Source organism: Anopheles coluzzii, chromosome X, assembly GCF_943734685.1.
Source record: "Anopheles coluzzii chromosome X, AcolN3, whole genome shotgun sequence".
In the NCBI taxonomy this organism is placed as follows: domain Eukaryota; kingdom Metazoa; phylum Arthropoda; class Insecta; order Diptera; family Culicidae; genus Anopheles; species Anopheles coluzzii.
This window is the reverse complement of record NC_064669.1, coordinates 26630859-26650777: the sequence shown is the minus strand read 5'-3', so window position 1 is coordinate 26650777 and position 19919 is coordinate 26630859.

Genomic DNA, 19919 nt, shown 5'->3' with positions numbered 1-19919 from the left:
GACACCGTGATCGGGGGTGATGTAAACGCCTGGTCAGGTGCATGGGGGATGGAGCGGAGGCCAAACGACGGGGAAAGGGTATCTAGGGGGGGAGTTGTGATGGATGCGGCGGCTGCTCTGGGATTGGTTCTCCTGAACCAGGGCAACCAGAGCACTTGGATTGGGGCAAATGGTCGCAACTCCATCGTGGACGTATCCTTTTGCAGCCCCTCCTTGGTAGGGGACAACAATTGGCGCGTGTGTGACGAAACCCCAAGTGACCACAATACTATCAAGTTTGTGGTCGGCAGGGTTCCGAGACAGCGCGCCAACAACGAGGCACACTCAGCAGCGAATGGGGGAAGGTGGTCCACAAGATTCTTCGACAAGGATTTGTTCGTTGAAATCTTGAGGGACCAGGACATTTTTGGGCATGTTGCTACGCCAGAGGAGCTTACCCAGGCCATCACGGTGGCCTGTGATGGCACCATGCCTAGGCAACCCCCAAGGCGACAGGGCCGGCGGCCAGTTTATTGGTGGACGTCCGAGATTGATCGGTTGCGCAGCCATTATCACGGAATGAAACGGCGGTTCAACCGGGCCCGGACCGAGGAGCAGCGCGAGGAAAGGCGTCAAATGAAGTCGGACGCACGCGCTGCCCTGGAACGGGCCATCAAGCTCAGCAAGGACCAACACAAGCAGGATCTGCCGGAACAATTGGAACCGCACGGCTTTGGCCCTGCTTACCAAATCCGCAAGCAGCAGTGGGAAGGAGCTCGGGTTCCGATGGAACGGGATGCCAACAAGCTCCAGTTCATCGTGAATGAGCTCTTTCCCGATCGTCCCCCGATGGAGTGGCCCGAGACGGAAGTAGGTGAGGATCCACAGGATCCGGTCTCGGAGGAGGAGTTGGCGGAAGAGTTGAAGGAAATTGCCCGCTCACTCAACCCCAAGAAAGCTCCGGGGGACGACAATATTCCAAATATGGCTGCAGCTGCGGCAATTCTGGCATTTCCGGAAGTTTTTGCCAAAAGCTTCAAGCAGCTACTGGAGGCAGGCACTTTTCCCGACGCATGGAAGCGGCAACAACTGGTGCTGCTTACCAAGTCGGGAAAACCACCTGGGGAGCCCTCGTCATACCGGCCAATTTGTTTGCTGAGTGTGCTGGGGAAAATTTTAGAGCGGTTGATTCAGCGGAGGCTGACAACCCATCTGAAGTCGACCGGGGGACTTTCGGACGCCCAATACGGTTTCCGTAAAGGGCGTTCAACCGTTGATGCCATCACTCGGGTGATGGACAATGGTAAAGTCGCTCTAGACAAAAAGCGAAAGGGGGATCGTCTCTGTGCGGTGGTAACGGTGGACGTCCGGAATGCCTTTAACTCGGCAAACTGGACAGCGATCGGCCAAGCTCTGCAGCGTAAAAACACTCCGCCTTATTTGCAGGCGTTGCTGCGGAACTATTTCATTGGCCGAACGCTCCACTACGATACGGATGAAGGAATAGTGTCGAGGACTGTATCTGCTGGCGTTCCTCAGGGTTCGGTTCTAGGACCAACACTTTGGAACGTCATGTACGACGACCTACTCCGCTTGCCGCTCGAAGGACTACGAGCGGACATCATCGGGTTCGCTGACGACGTGGCCTTCACATTTTTGGGAAGGACCACGGAACAGGTCAGCGCATTAGCAACGGCTAACCTGGAGAGGATCGAGCGGTGGCTGCAAGGAGTCGGTTTGGAACTTGCCCACCAAAAGACCGGGTTCATGATCTTTTGTACCCATCATGTCCCGCAGCTCGCAGAGCTTCAAGCGGGCGGTCACTCGATCCTATCCACGGAAACGCTGAAGTACCTGGGAGTGGACCTCTGCCGCAAACAGCACCACAGCCGGCATCTGGAGAGGGTGGTCAATAAGGCTTCACGGATTACGAACGCCTTGACCTGCCTGATGCCGAACAAGCGTGGTCCTAAGAGCCGCAGTAGGAGACAGCTCGTAAACGTCGGCAACAGTATCATCCGATACGGAGTTGCCACCTGGGGGCGATGGGTGCTCGACAAGGAGACCCATCGCAAATCGGTCCAAAGAGCGCATCGACCGGGGGCTCTCCGAGTCGCCAGCGCCTTCCAGACCGTGTCTTATGATGCCGCTTGCGTTGTCGCCAACACCACCCCGTTAGTCCTCCTCATGCAGGAGGATATCCGCTGCCACGACGAAAAGGTAGCGAGTGGTGGTGTTCAATCAGACATACGGAAGCGACAACGGGAGGAGACGATGAGGCGCTGGCAGGACCAGTGGACAACGGGTGCAGGGCAACCAGGAGCACCAGGACTGAAGACGAGGAGGCTGATTCCAGACATTAATCTCTGGGTCAGCCGCAAGCATGGGGAAGTCGACTTTTTCCTCACCCAGCTCCTCACGGGGCACGGGTTCTTGCGCTCCTATTTCGTCGAGAAAGGCATCCTGGAAGGCTCGCCCAACTGCCCTGAATGTGGGGACGCCGTGGAAGACGTTGAACACGTGCTGTTCCACTGTCCACGGTTCGATCGGATCCGGAACGAGATGCAGCAGCGGTGCCATTCCCGAGTAACAATGGATAACATTGTCTCGGAAATGTGCGCCCGCAGCGATACGTGGGAGGCCGTCCGCGCTGCCGCCAGGACAATCTTCTCCACTCTCCAAGCGAGATGGGATGTTGAGCGTCCACCAACGGCAAGGCGACGCAGGCGGGCCAGACGGCGGGCGAGGGACGCAAATGGGGGTCCCTCGGGCCCTGCGGCACGGCAACAACCCGCGCCGCAAGGGCCACCGTAAGCTGGAAAGTTACTAATCTTTTATCTCTTTCTTTTCGTTTCTTTCCAGCTTTCTTTTTTTCTTTTCTCTACTCTATTTTCAGCTTTCTTCTATCTCTTTCTCCTTTTTCTTGTCTCCTCTGTCAAAATTTTGTTCCAGGAGAACTGCCTTACGTGCTTGGAGTGGTGACCAACGATGCAGACCCCCCCATTGCCCACCCGAAGTGTGGGCGATAGGACCAAAGGGACCGCGTCGCACCACGGAAAGCACCGTAATAAGCAGAATCAGCAGACCAGATCGCCGCAGAAGATGCGTCGTGACCCAGGGTGCAACCGCACACACGACTCTGCAAGAAGTAATACGCACCACAAGCGTACCGGCCGAGTTGGGTGAGTCGGAGAGGGGGATGGAATATGCTCACTCTTCGTTAAAACTAAAAAAAAAAAAAAGGTAGCCAAATGTGTGTGTCTCAGTCTTCATCCAGCCTTCGAGACGGCGTTACGCTGCCCAAATACCCAGCGCTCAGTGTTAGTGAATAATTTTGTGTGTGTGTGAAAGTGAACCGTTGACGAGGAAGGTCGTGCTTCTGCTAGTCTCAGTTTCTAGAGTGCTTGATACAGTGTGTGTGTGTGTGTGTGTGTGTGTGTGTGTGTGTGTGTGTGTGTGTGTGTGTGTGTGTGTGTGTGTGTGTGTGTGTAGTGCTGTGTTCTGTGTTAACAATTCCAACCGTTATTAGCATCGCCTTCTGCGTTTATTATTTTAATTGTTTTTGCCGTCGGCTTTTTTCCTTCGGCATTGTAGCATCAACTTCTGTGTATTTTAATTTATTTGAATTTGCCGTCGGCTTTTTTCCCGTCGGCTTTTTTCCCGTCGGCATTTTAGCATCACCTTCTGTGTATTTAATTTATTTATTTTGTCGTCGGCTTTTTTCCCGTCGGCATTTTAGCATCACCTTCTGTGTATTTTAATTTATTTTTATTTTGCCGTCAGCTTTTTTCCCGTCGGCACTCTAGCATCACCTTCTGTGTGTATTTTAATTAATTTTATTGGTCGTCGACTTTTTTTCCCGTCGGCATTTCTGCAAGTTTCTTAAATTAAAATTAATTTAGCGTTGGAATTGTTGACCGGTGCCATAAGTGCTACGTGTGAGTGAAGTGAAGTGATTCTGGGCCTTGAAGACTCCGATTGCTATTTTAATTAGGCCTTCTGCAAATATTATTTTTATATAACCCACAATTACCATTGGGAAATTAGCATCGCCTTCAGCGTAATTATTTAACTGCCTTCTGCATATTTATTTAATATTGTTCTTGAATTAGCATCACCTTCAGTGCCATAGTAACTTAAAAATAATTTTATTTAAGCCTTCTGCAATAATTGTGATTTAATTTCCCTTTACATATACTATCTAGAATCACCTTCAGTGTATTGAATATATTAAGCCTTCTGCAAAATACAAAATATTAATTAATTTCTTTTAAAAACAAGTGCCTTAAGAAAATCTTGTTATTTAGCATCGCCTTCTGCGTTTTATTTAAAATAAGCTTTCGTTGACGACTTCGGTCGGAATCACTAGTGTTGTGTGTGTTGTGTGTGTGAATCAGTGAAGTAATTCCGTGTTTTGATAACTCCGATCGCAATTTGTTCTAAGCCTTTTGCAAATTTAAATTTAATTCTACAAACCCACATTTGCCGACGGGAATTTAGCATCGCCTTCAGCGTTTTTATTAACTGCCTTCTGCAGAAAATTTAAATTAATAATTGAGAAAATTCTAAAATAAGATATATAAGCATTGCCTTCTGCAGTTAAAATATAATTATTTTTATTAAATTAATAAGCCTTCTGCATTGGTAACCCATTTAAAAAGTTTCCTTATAATTTTGTCTATAGAATCGCCCTCAGTGTTCAGATAAAATTTCAAATCATTCAACTTATCCTCGATATTATTTTAAATTAACTTTAAATTGCCCATATAAATTATTAATACTAATAGCATTGCCTTCTGCATTTTAATAAATTAACTAAGCCTTCTGCATCAAGCTTTCGTTGAGACTTCGGCCGGAATCACTAGTGTGTGTGTGAAAAGTGGAGTGTTCTTGTGTTGACCGTTCCGATTGCCAAAAGCCTTCTGCATTAAATTTTATTTAAATTTTTTATTAAATTGCCTTTTTATAAATCCCAGTTTGCCGTCGGGAAATTATCATCGCCCTCCGCGTAGAAATAAAATTGCTTTCTAACAGTTGCCTTCTGCAACACATTTTATGATTTTTAACAAATATATTATTTTATTTAACGGTTTGCCCTTAGAAATTCAATATATTACATCAAGCCCTCAGCAAACAAAATTATTTTATTAAATCGCCCTCCGCAAGAACAAACTGTAAATTTAAAAATATTATTACACAATTAATGAATTAGCATCGCCATCTGCGTAATTAATTAAATTAAGCCTTCAGCAAATAAGCTTTCGTTGAGCGGTCCACGAGAACATTGTGCTTAGTGTGTGTTGTGTGCGAGATTCCCGATTCCATCTGTTCCGGCGACGAGATTTTCTCGAAGCGGCGTAGAAACATCGAGAGTTTCCAAACCGGCAAATAGTTTAAAGTTTTATAGAGTAGAATTTGAAATCCCATTCACAACCTAACCCAATCTCAACTAGCTCCCGCACTAAACCTTTATTATATAAAACTAAACCTTTATTATAATTTTCTTTTTTCGATTCTCTCTCCCCCTCAGCATTAAATTTCATAATATATATAAAAAACTAACAATAGAAATAGTTTTTCAAAACACTTCACAAACACATTTGGAACCACCATTCGTAAAGTAGAATAATTTCCCAAACCAGTAGAACTAACAATTTAAATTTTCAAAATCTATCCTTACCAAATTTCAAAACTCTCGTAAAACTAACAAACCAATCTCCAGTAAGGGAGCGTAGAGCAAGGTGAACGGAAACCCATTTTACCTGTATCCCGTAGCATAGCCAAAAATATAACGGGACACTTGGTCCATTTTACCTGTAACGTTGAAGCACACACGTCTCCTCACGTAGTTTGTCACTTTTAAGCGATCTTAAATTTCATTCATTTCATTCATTTCATTCAAATCTCAAAAACTCTGAAAAAACTCAAATCTCACATAGAAAGCCTTCTGCGAATATTTTAATACAATCATCAGTTCAGTTTCTATCCATGAGCGAATTTATTCTCAACTTAATAAAAAAAAATATATTATCCACTCAAATATTTAAACGAATAATTGTTTAAAAAAATCCTTTATTTAAAATAATTGACTTATAACGCCTTAAGCACAATAGAGCAAACTAATTAATTACAAATTTCAATTCAACGCTCCACAATTTGAGAAGCAAATTTTACATTACAATCTATCTTATTATATTTCTTTACAAAATCAGTCTTAATTCATAAATACATCTATACGCTTTGTAAAAGTTTTAATATATTTTAATTAAACAAACTCTAATATTTAACAATATATTTCTAATAAATTTTTATAAATGGTAAAACGTCTGCTCCAACCATAACCCTCTAACAAGTAGAAATTTAATAATCACGTAGTTAATTTTTCCCCCGGTTCTTTGCATGTATAAAAATAACAAATTAGTTTTCTGATTTAAATAGTTTAAATAATTATTAAACATAAATTATTTTATTAATAACAATATAGTTTGATTTGACACTTGACATTCAACGTTGACACATAATCAAATTAACAGCTCAATATATCTGACACCTAACGTCACTTTGACATCTTGAATTGGTTGACAGTTATAATTTATGATTTTTGACAGTTGCAACCGATTTAATAATAATTCATATAAAAAAAAAATATTTATATTCAACCAATAAAATTAAATCAAATCGCTTTTGCTCAATTGACGATTTATTACACAATAATAAATTCAATTCTTTTAAAAACTTTTACAACACAACGTCATATCCAGTTGACATTTAAATTGTTTGGACAGCTTGTTAAAACCTGACATTTACCGTTATTGACAACAAATAGACTGACAGCTATTTAACTAAAATTTTAACCTCGAAAAACTCTTTCAATTTATGAAATTCCCCTTTTCTAAATTAAATTAAAGTTTACTTAAATCCGCTCTCAATCATTTAAATCGCTTCCTAAGCTTTTTCTTTTATTTATTAATCTAACCCAGTTGATACTTGCTCCGTTGCAACAATTTGAAAAATAACTTTAATTATCTTATTTGATTATCCACATGACATCAAATTGCATTCATTAGACATTGACGTAAAACATCACGGTACCATTGACATTCAAATAGATTTGACAGCTTTATTAATAACTTGACTGACAGTGACATCAAACGTCTCATCACATTGACAGCAAAATAAATTGACAATATAATTACAGCGCGAAATAATATACAGTGGAAAAATGGTGATGAACACACGCTCCACTTTAGCTCGTAGAAGTAGTCCCTCGAAGGCAGTGACGAGTAGATATTCCGTCCACCGTAGCTCGCTGGGAACGATGTCCCCGTCTAAGGCTTCGGTCACCAGCTTTGGTAGACGGGCATCAACAACCCAGCTGATGGCTTCCAAGGCACCTGCCCTACGAAAAGCTTATTGGGTACAGGTGGAGGGAAAATCAAAAAGGGTCTCTGCTCTCCCGCAGATTGCGGAAGACAGCCCTGGGGAGGGTTCTAAGGCAGGGCAAACATACGACAGGAAATTTTTCGCTACTGCATATCCAGCCGAGTCAAATCCCATGAGCCCATTGCAAAAAGCAAAACATGAGCTCATGCTGTTTATCAGGGACACCGTGAAGCACAAGGCTATTTTAGCCAAAACGCCACAATTCTCTAATTGGGAAGAGCGTATTGGCTCAGTTTTAGCCCTGCTGCACAATCTTCCAGCAATTTGGCTAGGAGAGGCGGGGTCAGGAATTGATGTGGGAACAGGAACCGAGGATCTCGTGGTGGAGAACCCGGTGTTGGAGCAAGACTTAGGGCCTTTGGCAGGCCCTAATCAGGAGCCGCAACCGGGATCTTTGCCTTTGAACGAGACTGATGTCACAAAATTTTTCACTGTTTTTGGGGGAATTATGCGGGAGATGTACAACATAATAGTAAGGGAGAATAAGGCCAAGACAGGAGGAAATGGGGAACAGGGACAACAGTTGGTGGGTCAAGAAGGGAAAAAGGGCAAGAAGAAGGGAAAGGGTGGGAAGGGGAAAAATGCTAAGGTAGTTGTGGCAGAGGAACCTTGCGAAGGGGAAAGTTGTTCGGCGGACCAGGGATCTGGACCATCAGAGGGGCAAGAGGGGGCGCAAGAATGGCGGACGGTAAAGGGGAAGACCGCCGTGCGCCGGGAGAGACGGAAGAGGAAGAAGCAGCGTGAAGCTGAGCAAGCAGCCAGCCTCGCCGCAAACACGCCACCTTCTGTTCCCCAACCCAAGCAAAAGCCGGCACCTGCTTCTAATCCCAGGGCCGGCCGAATGCCAAACGCCATTGAACTTGAATCAATTGGGGGATTCAAGCACGCAGACATGATGCCTATCCTGAGGGAAAAGGTGAAAAAAGAGGATGTGCAGAGAATTCGTACAATCTTTAAGGGTCATCTACTCCTGGAATTAGCACCAATGTCGCACCAGGAAACGATGACCCTTTGGAGAGAGGTGTCTGCGGCCCTTGATGGCAAAGCAAAATGCCGACCGCGGACACCCTCAGTGCGAGTGAACTGCACTAACATTCCGCCTGGCACTTCGTCCGAAGAAATTTCTTCGGAAATGAGTGCCGCGCTGGGCGTTGAAATTTTCAGCGACCAGATCACGACCGTAAAAACGCATTACGGTACGTTGGTTGCATTTTTCGACTGCCCAGCAATAGCGGTGACCGACCAGGCCCTGGCGAGGCAATACACGGTTGGTTTCAGCAAATGCTGCAGGCTTCGGCTTTTGGAGCGTCGGCGGCAGTGCTACCGGTGCTACGAATACGGGCATACTGCTGCCCGTTGCCGTGGCAAGGACCGCAGTAGCAAATGTCACCGCTGCGCGGAAGATAAGCACGAGGGACCGTGCACTAGGGAGCGGAAGTGCTTGGGATGCGAGGGCCCAGATGCAATCGGGCATTCGCTGGGCCAGCGCAGTTGCCGCTACTTTGGAAAGGTAACCCCACAGCCCAGTCATGATTAGAGTGTTCCAACAGAACAGCTGTTGCAAAGTGCTCGTGCCGAGGGCTGTGATATTCTGATTATCTCGGACCCCTATTGGGTGCCGAATAATAACAGCAATTGGGTTACCGATACCACTGGTCGGGTAGCAGTGGTATCAGTTGGGGATTATCCTTTTCAGCGCATCATTGACAACCAACGCGAGGACTTCGTTGTGGTCGAGATGCGGGGAATCGTTTTCTGTTCCGTCTACCTACCACCCGTGGGTTCCGATTTGACTGTCGAGGAGTACAAACGCAAATGGACCGAAATTGTGTCTGTACTCCCACGGAATCGGGACACCGTGATCGGGGGTGATGTAAACGCCTGGTCAGGTGCATGGGGGATAGAGCGGAGGCCAAACGATGGGGAAAGGGTATCTAGGGGGGAGTTGTGATGGATGCGGCGGCTGCTCTGGGATTGGTTCTCCTGAACCAGGGCAACCAGAGCACTTGGATTGGGGCAAATGGCCGCGACTCCATTGTGCACGTATCCTTTTGCAGCCCCTCCTTGGTAGGGGACAATAATTGGCGCGTGTGTGACGAAACCCCAAGTGACCACAACACTATCAAGTTTGTGGTCGGCAGGGTTTCGAGACAGCGCGCCAACAACGAGGGACACTCAGCAGTGAATGGGGGAAGGTGGTCCACAAGATTCTTCGACAAGGATTTGTTCGTTGAAATCTTGAGGGACCAGGACATTTTTGGGCATGTTGCTACGCCAGAGGAGCTGACCCAGGCCATTACGGTGGCCTGTGATGGCACCATGCCTAGGCAACCCCCAAGGCGACAGGGCCGGCGGCCAGTTTATTGGTGGACGTCTGAGATTGAACGGTTGCGCAGCCATTTTCATGGAATGAAACGGCGGTTCAACCGGGCCCGGACCGAGGAGCAGCGCGAGGAAAGGCGTCAAATGAAGTCGGATGCACGCGCTGCCCTGGAACGGGCCATCAAACTCAGCAAGGACCAACACAAGCAGGAATTGCCGGAACAATTGGAACCGCACGGCTTTGGCCCTGCGTACCAAATCCGCAAGCAGCAGTGGGAAGGAGCTCGGGTTCCGATGGAACGGGATGCCAATAAGCTCCAGTTCATCGTGAATGAGCTCTTTCCCGATCGTCCCCCGATGGAGTGGCCCGAGACGGAACTAGGTGGGGATCCACAGGATCCGGTCTCGGAGGAGGAGTTGGCGGAAGAGTTGAAGGAGATTGCCCGCTCACTCAACCCCAAGAAAGCTCCGGGGGACGACAACATTCCGAATATGGCTGCAGCTGCGGCAATTCTGGCTTTTCCGGAAGTTTTTGCTAAAAGCTATAAGCAGCTACTGGAGGCAGGCACTTTCCCCGACGCATGGAAGCGGCAACAACTGGTGCTGCTTACCAAGTCGGGAAAACCACCTGGGGAGCCCTCGTCGTACCGGCCAATTTGTTTGCTGAGTGTGCTGGGGAAAATTTTAGAGCGGTTGATTCAGCGGAGGCTGACAACCCATCTGGAGTCGACCGGGGGACTTTCGGACGCCCAATACGGTTTCCGTAAAGGGCGTTCAACCGTTGATGCCATCACTCGGGTGATGAACAACGGGAAAGTCGCTCTAGACAAGAAGCGAAAGGGAGATCGTCTCTGTGCGGTGGTAACGGTGGACGTCCGGAATGCCTTTAACTCGGCAAACTGGGCAGCGATCGGCCAAGCTCTGCAGCGTAAAAACACTCCGCCTTATTTGCAGGCGTTGCTGCGGAACTATTTCATTGGCCGAACGCTCCACTATGACACGGATGAAGGAGTAGTGTCGAGGACTGTATCTGCTGGCGTTCCTCAGGGTTCGATTTTAGGACCAACACTTTGGAACGTCATGTACGACGACCTACTCCGCTTGCCGCTCGAAGGACTACGAGCGGACATCATCGGGTTTGCTGACAACGTGGCCTTCACATTTTTGGGAAGGACCACGGAACAGGTCAGCGCATTAGCAACGGCTAACCTGGAGAGGATCGAGCGGTGGCTGCGAGGAGTCGGTTTGGAACTTTCCCACCAAAAGACCGGGTTCATGATTTTTTGTACTCATCATGTCCCGCAGCTTGCAGAGCTTCAAGCGGGCGGTCACTCGATCCAATCCACGGAAACGCTGAAGTACCTGGGAGTGGACCTCTGCCGCAAACAGCACCACAGCCGGCATCTGGAAAGAGTGGTCAATAAGGCTTCACGGATTACGAATGCCTTGACCTGCCTGATGCCGAATAAGCGTGATCCTAAGAGCCGCAGTAGGAGACAGCTCGTAAACGTCGGCAACAGTATCATCCGATACGGAGTTGCCACCTGGAGGCGATGGGTGCTCGACAAGGAGACCCATCGCAAATCGGTCCAAAGGGCGCATCGACCGAGGGCTCTCCGAGTCGCCAGCGCCTTCCAGACCGTGTCTTATGATGCCGCTTGCGTTGTCGCCAACACCACCCCGTTAGTCCTCCTCATGCAGGAGGATATCCGCTGCCACGACGAAAAGGTAGCGAGTGGTGGTGTTCAATCAGACATACGGAAGCGACAACGGGAGGAGACGATGAGGCGCTGGCAGGACCAGTGGACAACGGGTGCAGGGCAACCAGGAGCACCAGGACTGAAGACGAGGAGGCTGATTCTAGACATTAATCTCTGGGTCAGCCGCAGGCATGGGGAAGTCGACTTTTTCCTCACCCAGCTCCTCACGGGGCACGGGTTCTTGCGCTCCTATTTCGTCGAGAAAGGCATCCTGGAAGGCTCGCCCAACTGCCCCGAATGTGGGGACGCCGTGGAAGACGTTGAACACGTGCTGTTCCACTGTCCACGGTTCGATCGGATCCGGAACGAGATGCAGCAGCGGTGCCATTCCCGAGTAACAATGGATAACATCGTCTCGGAAATGTGCGCCCGCAGCGATACGTGGGAGGCCGTCCGCGCCGCCGCCAGGACAATCTTCTCCACTCTCCAAGCGAGATGGGATGTTGAGCGTCCACCAACGGCAAGACGACGCAGGCGGGCCAGACGGCGGGCGAGGGACGCAAATGGGGGTCCCTCGGGCCCTGCGGCACGGCAACAACCCGCGCCGCAAGGGCCACCGTAAGCTGGAAAGTTACTAATCTTTTATCTCTTTTCTTATCGTTTCTTTCCAGTTTTCTTTTTCTCTTCTCTCTTCTATTTCCAGCTTTCTTCTATCTCTTTCTCCTTCTTCTTGTTTCCTCTATCAAAATTTCGTTTCAGGAGAACTGCCTTACGGGCTTGGAGTGGTGACCAACGATGCAGACCCCCCATTGCCCACCCGAAGCGTGGGCGATAGGACCAAAGGGACCACGTCACATTACGGAAAGCAGCGTAATAAGCAGAATCAGCAGATCAGATCGCCGCAGAAGATGCGTCGTGACCCAGGGTGCAACCGCACACACGACTCCGCATGAAGTAATACGCACCACAAGCGTACCGGCCGAGTTGGGTGAGTCGGAGAGGGGGATGGAATATGCTCACTCTTCGTTAACAAAAAAAAAAAAAAAATAAAAAATAAAAAAAATAAAAAAAAAAAAAAAAAAAAAAGGTAGCCAAATGTGTGTTCAAGCTGGAAAATTTCAGATCTTTTATCTCTTTCTTTTCGTTTCTATTTTCAGCTTTCTTCTATCTCTTTCTCCCTTTTCTTGTTTTCTCTATCAAAATTTCGTTTCAGGAGAACTGCCTTACGTGCTTGGAGTGGTGACCAACGATGCAGACCCCCCATTGCCCACCCGAAGTGTGGGCGATAGGACCGAAGGGACCGCGTCGCACCACGGAAAGCAGCGTGGGTGAGTCGGAGAGGGGGATGGAATATGCTCACTCTTAACAAAAAACTCGTTAACAAAAAACAAAACAAAAAAAAAATGGTGGCCAAATGTGCAGACATCATCGGACAGCCAAACGGAGCGGACGTGTTCTCAACTCGCTCCCGCTCGACACCAGAGTTCTACTGAAAATTTTATACCCGGAGGCTCCGCCGCTACGGGTTAAAGTCCAGATGGGCACTCGTCCGGGTTAGTACCGAACTTGACCCACAGGGGGCGCTGTGGTGCAACATTTCATCTGAGATTGCTCTATTATTTTTCATGCAGCTGAGCGGCTGTCAGATCGTTGCTGCCACAAATTGTAAATAAGTGTTTGTTTCACACATCTTCATACTCCTGCTCCTCTTGGTAAGAAATACAACTTTCCTAAACTAGTCGTGATAAATATCGTTTAATGGTTTGTGGTTTCGCAGACACACATGGCTACTGCATCGCGTCACCCACCGCCGTCGTGGGGAATGGATAATTTTCACGCAAACTGGCGGTATGGTGTATAATGGAACGGGCTAAGATGACGCTACCTGCATCCTGCTTGGCGCGATGGCCAATAACGATATTGATGATGTTCGGCGCCGGTACCGTCATGCGTAACGAGTTTTGTTCCACGCGCCGGTAGAGTGTCCACGAGAGATTTCGTCGATCAGGCCTGCCCGAAGTTAACTTATTTTGTCTGCAACTTTACACCCAGTACATCATCAACCAGTACGAGAATCCGATGCCGATTTCGGTGCAATCCTGGATCCGCATCGACGGATCGGGTAACATCGACACCGCTGGACGCAGAGCGATGACTAACCCGCAATCCCGTACCGGAAACTGGAACCTGCAGGCCGTCGTAGGCAGTGCTGGTACTGGTTTTCGCACTTGGACTGTCCGTTTGTTGGCGTTCACAACGACCTGAATCATCGTGCTCAATCAACTGTGGCCTGAAGAAGCCAACGACGTCAATGCGGCCCCAAGTCCATCGCTTTACGTATGTACCCCCCATCCCCCCCTCCCCGGTGCTGGAGGAAAAAATCGCAAAGTGCGGGAAAAGGTTACTATGGCCGTACTATCGGATGAAACTCGTGCCGAACACCGCGAAGGCGACAAGAAGGAAGCGAAGGAAGGTGCCAAGACGGCCTCAAAGGGTAAAACGCAGCGTTCGGTAGCAAGCATAACACGGCCAAGGTGGAGGTGCAAGCTTTATACATTGCAACACCGGTCAAGGAGGAATTGAAGACGGATAATTCGACTAACTCTGGAACGGCTTTTCGCGCACCAGCTATTGCTACCGAGAACGACCGGCAACAGATAAGGTAGCAGGCAGGACAGTGAACAAAACGTCCAGAGAACCGGAAGTGCTGTAACGTTCGAGTGTGTGAAACATGATGCTTAAAACCTGTACCTTGAACCCATTGATGCGGCGTGCTTTTCTTGCGTTTGATTTGTGATTGTACAATACAATTTGTACTACAATGTTTCAATTCGTTTTAAATATTAAAAACAAGCTGTGTGCTCTCTCTGAATGTCTCATTAATAACGGGTCAATGTTTCATTTTTATCTTGGATCCTTGGTATTTTGTTTCACAAGTTTCTATTCATCGGAAGTGCGTTATTATGACATTAACGGTAATCTGTAATAGCTGCTGAATGGTGCTAATGTGGTGAAACGATGGCGCCTTTTCACGGACAGATAACCAGCAGTGGGCAGAATACGAGCCAGCAACGATCATCACCGAGACGATGCGCTTACTTTGCGTGGTTCGTGGGTTGGACAGTGAGTGTCGCGTCTTGAGGCACCGTTGTTGGCGGCGATCAGAAGCAGCACACTCGCGGCAGCTGTGAAGGATGTCTTCAGCAGGACACACACTTTGCAGATGACATGCTCGTCGCCGTTTACTAATATTCATCTCGTTGCGCAAATGGTGTTAGGTGAAACGCTGTGCGATGCTGTGATGCTGCGTCGTTTATCGATTATGATAATGATAATGTTTCCTTGCGCTACGTTGTTCAACGGATGTTTGTTTTTTTTTTTTTGTATCGTTAAGTCATTGTCGTTAGTTATGTCCCTGTAATGTTATCGATCGTAGCGGGGCCGTCCAGGACCGTTTTGCGGAAGGTTAGTTTTAGGGGTACATTCTGAATGCTTATGAAATGAAAGTCGTAGAGGAGTTTTACAGCAAGCATAACATCCTATCCTAACAGCCCGAACGAATCTGGTCTGCCTTGATCGGATATGGTTTTATTTATACTCAAAAAAAAGTTATTAATTCCGTACATTTGGTTGTGGTTTGTGTTTTTGTCCTGCTTAAAGCCAATTGTTTAGCTTCTGCTTGGTGTTGGACAAAACTCGGGTTTTGATACTGTAGGCCGTTCTATTTTCCGCGGTGTGTTTCTATGTGTTTTGGTTTACAATGTGTGCGGTATAGTGTGAGGTGTTTTTGTGTGGAGTGTCACAAAACTGTCTCTTTTTGGTGTTGTGGGTTCTAACGCATATGGTGTTCCTGCTTTCGGCTCCCGGTGTGGCTATCTTTGCTTACGCTGGCTATTGGTGATAAGGTGCTATGCGTTGTGAGTTCACCTACTTTTGCATAAGTGTGTCTCAATCGTCTCATCTGCGAAATGTACAAAAGATGCTAGGGATAAAGGGATAAGTGGATGGTACATGCAACGAACGGCATAATTGCATGCAACCCAACCATGTAAAGAGAAAGACACGGAAATTTCTTCGCGTGAAAGTACGGTTCCATTCACCCTCGAGAGTTGCACCCAAAAATGGTCGCATGCAAGAATGCCCTTAAGGGTCACCGAGACGTTAAGTCTCATCACACAACTTACCTGGTGCACCATCGTCTTATTTGCACGGCAGCCTCCTTGCGGGCGATTGACATGAGATATCTGCTTGGCTGGAAGAATAGTAAAGTACTTTGCATTCAAATTAGTAAGTTTTCATTGGTTCGATTTTGGTTTTTTTTTTAATTTTTTAATCGGGGAGGAAACCATGCATAGGGACCCGCATCCAGTTGGACGGCTGCACAGCAGGGACCATCCCCCGGGTACTGTCGGATGCCTTCCGACTAAAACCTCCCCGAGGCTTCACCATTTTTTTGTGCAGAAAAATGGTATAGACGAATCAGCAGATATCGTCTCGGCGCCGCGCTGTGACGTCGTGGTTAGAGACGTCTTTCGTATGAGCCTTACGACTTTGTACCAAATAGTGTAAGGGCTAATGAGACCCTTACACTACCGAGCACAAGTCCGCTTCTCCTGACACTGTATTTATTGACGGATGCACCCTATTAGATCCTCCCAACCTTTGCCAAGTTACATGAAAATCAGTGACTACTTTGCTCGCGTTGCCGTCAGCGCATTAAGGCTTTGGCCTGCTGCAGATGGTATGTGCAGGACTGCTCAAGGTAGCCCAAAGGAAATCAAAGTAGTCTACTGATTCAAATGCAACTGGGCAACGGCAGCAAGAGTTTCATTAAGGGGAAAAGGACGAAAGCAAAGCTGGTAAAACGGGAAGCAACAGCGCTTCAAGCAAAAGTAAGTGCTGCACAGAGTGCAGCAATACGTTGTCCTTATGCTTCCGGCGAAAAGCATACTCCGCCAGGTAAAAATTTAAGCGGGTAGACCTATTGGTACCCTTTTTCTTAAGGAAGTGATTAAGCCACCTCCATAAATTTTCCACCGTTTGCGTGTGGACAGTGTCATCATTTGGATTTATGAAATGCGTAGTGTGGTTCACGGTGGCATGCAAATATCCCACTTGGTCCAGTTGATTGTAACCGCGCCAACAGTCGGTTAAAATCCTGGTCCCCGCAGCAACGTTGGACCGTATAAGGTTGCCCAATATTGGTGCGGTCCTCTTGGCTACGCGACAGAGGAATATATCTTTCGTCTCGCGGCAAATACCTCCAACCAACCATTCTTCGTTTCTGCCGCGATTGTATTTCCTCTTGACCAGCTTTGTTTCGTCTATCTCGACAGTTTTACCGGGACCACCAATCATCGATCCGGTGTACTGAGCGAGATACATCAACTCGGAGCGGATTTTACGGTAAAAAGACATCACAGTTTTACGGTTTACATCCGCTTCGATTGCGGCTCTGTCGACACCTATCTCCATGCTCCAACAATATATGAGCATCATTATTTTCTGTAGCGAAAGTTTCAACCCAGCGATAAACGATCCATTTCGCACACTTAATGAAGCGTTTCGACAGAGCCGCTTCCCACATACCCATCTACATCCGTCAATACATACCCCTACCCGAAGATTCGTCCGGAGGTTCATCGGGTCACCGCATCGCCGGCATTCCTGGCTCGGTTTCAGCAGCTTCCACCGCAGTAGCCACTCCACAGCATCCTGCGGATCCTCTAGATCCTGCATGATGTTTATAAGCCGAATATGCTCCCTGCAAATATATTAATAAAATGTGTGTGTGTGTGTGTGTGAACAATAACGTATGCGTAATGAAATTTTTGTTATTATTGGTTAAGTCAGCTAAGTTAGTTGATGTGTTAAACATTATGGTTGCATGTCTTTTTGTTATTATTTCATGTTAGTGTTTTGTTAGCGGAAAATAAAAATATGCCAGGCTCATACTCGAAGTGATTCCTTTCGCATGGCATGCCAGCATCTCAAACATTGACTTCATGGCCGTGTGGGGGCGGCCTCTTCGGATGCTTACCTTATTTTTTAGATGGTTAATTAATTAATATTTTTCATGCGTAACGCCTTTGTTACTTTGTTAGCGTATGGTAGTGGGATTGGGAAAAATAAAAACCAATGATACTTACATGCTGTTTCCAAGGTGATGTTAAAAATTTGCACAACTGTCGCAGATACGCATAGAGCGGTGATAAAACGCTTTTGGCGGTATATTTGTTATGATCGATTAGCTCTTGACATTCATGTGGGGTTATGTGCACACACACGCACATGACATCGGTGTGTTTTTGTTATTTTAGTTTGTTCGATTGTACGATTGTTCTTAAATTGGGGCTATCGTGCGCGAGACAAACATTAATTTTCTCATTTTCGATTCATGCTCAAGTATTCCATGCCTCGATTGCTGGTGCAATAGATCGCAACACAATCGAACAGCAAGCACAACACATTTTCACGATCTTCATAAGCATACCGAACACTCACAAACAAGTGCAGCCACTTTTCATCTGTGGTGTGCGTTTCTGTAATTTTGGCATTTTATCGCATCGGAAAATAATGTGGCGCATTCGTCTTAACATGCAGCACCGGTAGCGCAATATCAATGCAACTAATTCTAAGCATTAACATTCGCGGCCAAATGCAACGGCTGTACCCAATTCCCAACGGCTATCCAAACCTCGAGGATCGAGCAATATTTGAATTTAACCTCAAGCTGAACAGCTCGATTCGGGTAGTTTGAATTCAAATATTGCTCGATCCTCGAGGTTTGGATAGCCGTTGGGAATTGGGTACAGCCGTTGCATTTGGCCGCGAATGTTAATGCTTAGAATTAGTTGCATTGATATTGCGCTACCGGTGCTGCATGTTAAGACGAATGCGCCACATTATTTTCCGATGCGATAAAATGCCAAAATTACAGAAACGCACACCACAGATGAAAAGTGGCTGCACTTGTTTGTGCGTGTTCGGTATGCTTATGAAGATCGTGAAAATGTGTTGTGCTTGCTGTTCGATTGTGTTGCGATCTATTGCACCAGCAATCGAGGCATGGAATACCTGAGCATGAATCGAAAACGAGAAAATGAATGTTTGTCTCGCGCACGATAGCCCCAATTTAAGAACAATCGTACAATCGAACAAATTAAAATAATAAAAACACACCGATCTCATGTGCGTGTGTGTGCACATAACCCCACATGAATGTCAAGAGCTAATCGATCATAACAAATATACCGCCAAAAGCGTTTTATCACCGCTCTATGCGTATCTGCGACAGTTGTGCAAATTTTTAACATCACCTTGGAAACAGCATGTAAGTATCATTGGTTTTTATTTTTCCCAATCCCACTACCATACGCTAACAAAGTAACAAAGGCGTTACGCATGAAAAATATTAATTAATTAACCATCTAAAAAATAAGGTAAGCATCCGAAGAGGCCGCCCCCACACGGCCATGAAGTCAATGTTTGAGATGCTGGCATGCCATGCGAAAGGAATCACTTCGAGTATGAGCCTGGCATATTTTTATTTTCCGCTAACAAAACACTAACATGAAATAATAACAAAAAGACATGCAACCATAATGTTTAACACATCAACTAACTTAGCTGACTTAACCAATAATAACAAAAAATTCATTACGCATACGCTATTGTTCACACACACATTTTATTAATATATTTGCAGGGAGCATATTCGGCTTGTTAACATCATGCAGGATCTAGAGGATCCGCAGGATGCTGTGGAGTGGCTACTGCGGTGGAAGCTGCTGAAACCGAGCCAGGAATGCCGGCGATGCGGTGACCCGATGAACCTCCGGACGAATCTTCGGGTAGGGGTATGTATTGACGGATGTAGATGGGTATGTGGGAAGCGGCTCTGTCGAAACGCTTCATTAAGTGTGCGAAATGGATCGTTTATCGCTGGGTTGAAACTTTCGCTACAGAAAATAATGATGCTCATATATTGTTGGAGCATGGAGATAGGTGTCGACAGAGCCGCAATCGAAGCGGATGTAAACCGTAAAACTGTGATGTCTTTTTACCGTAAAATCCGCTCCGAGTTGATGTATCTCGCTCAGTACACCGGATCGATGATTGGTGGTCCCGGTAAAACTGTCGAGATAGACGAAACAAAGCTGGTCAAGAGGAAATACAATCGCGGCAGAAACGAAGAATGGTTGGTTGGAGGTATTTGCCGCGAGACGAAAGATATATTCCTCTGTCGCGTAGCCAAGAGGACCGCACCAATATTGGGCAACCTTATACGGTCCAACGTTGCTGCGGGGACCAGGATTTTAACCGACTGTTGGCGCGGTTACAATCAACTGGACCAAGTGGGATATTTGCATGCCACCGTGAACCACACTACGCATTTCATAAATCCAAATGATGACACTGTCCACACGCAAACGGTGGAAAATTTATGGAGGTGGCTTAATCACTTCCTTAAGA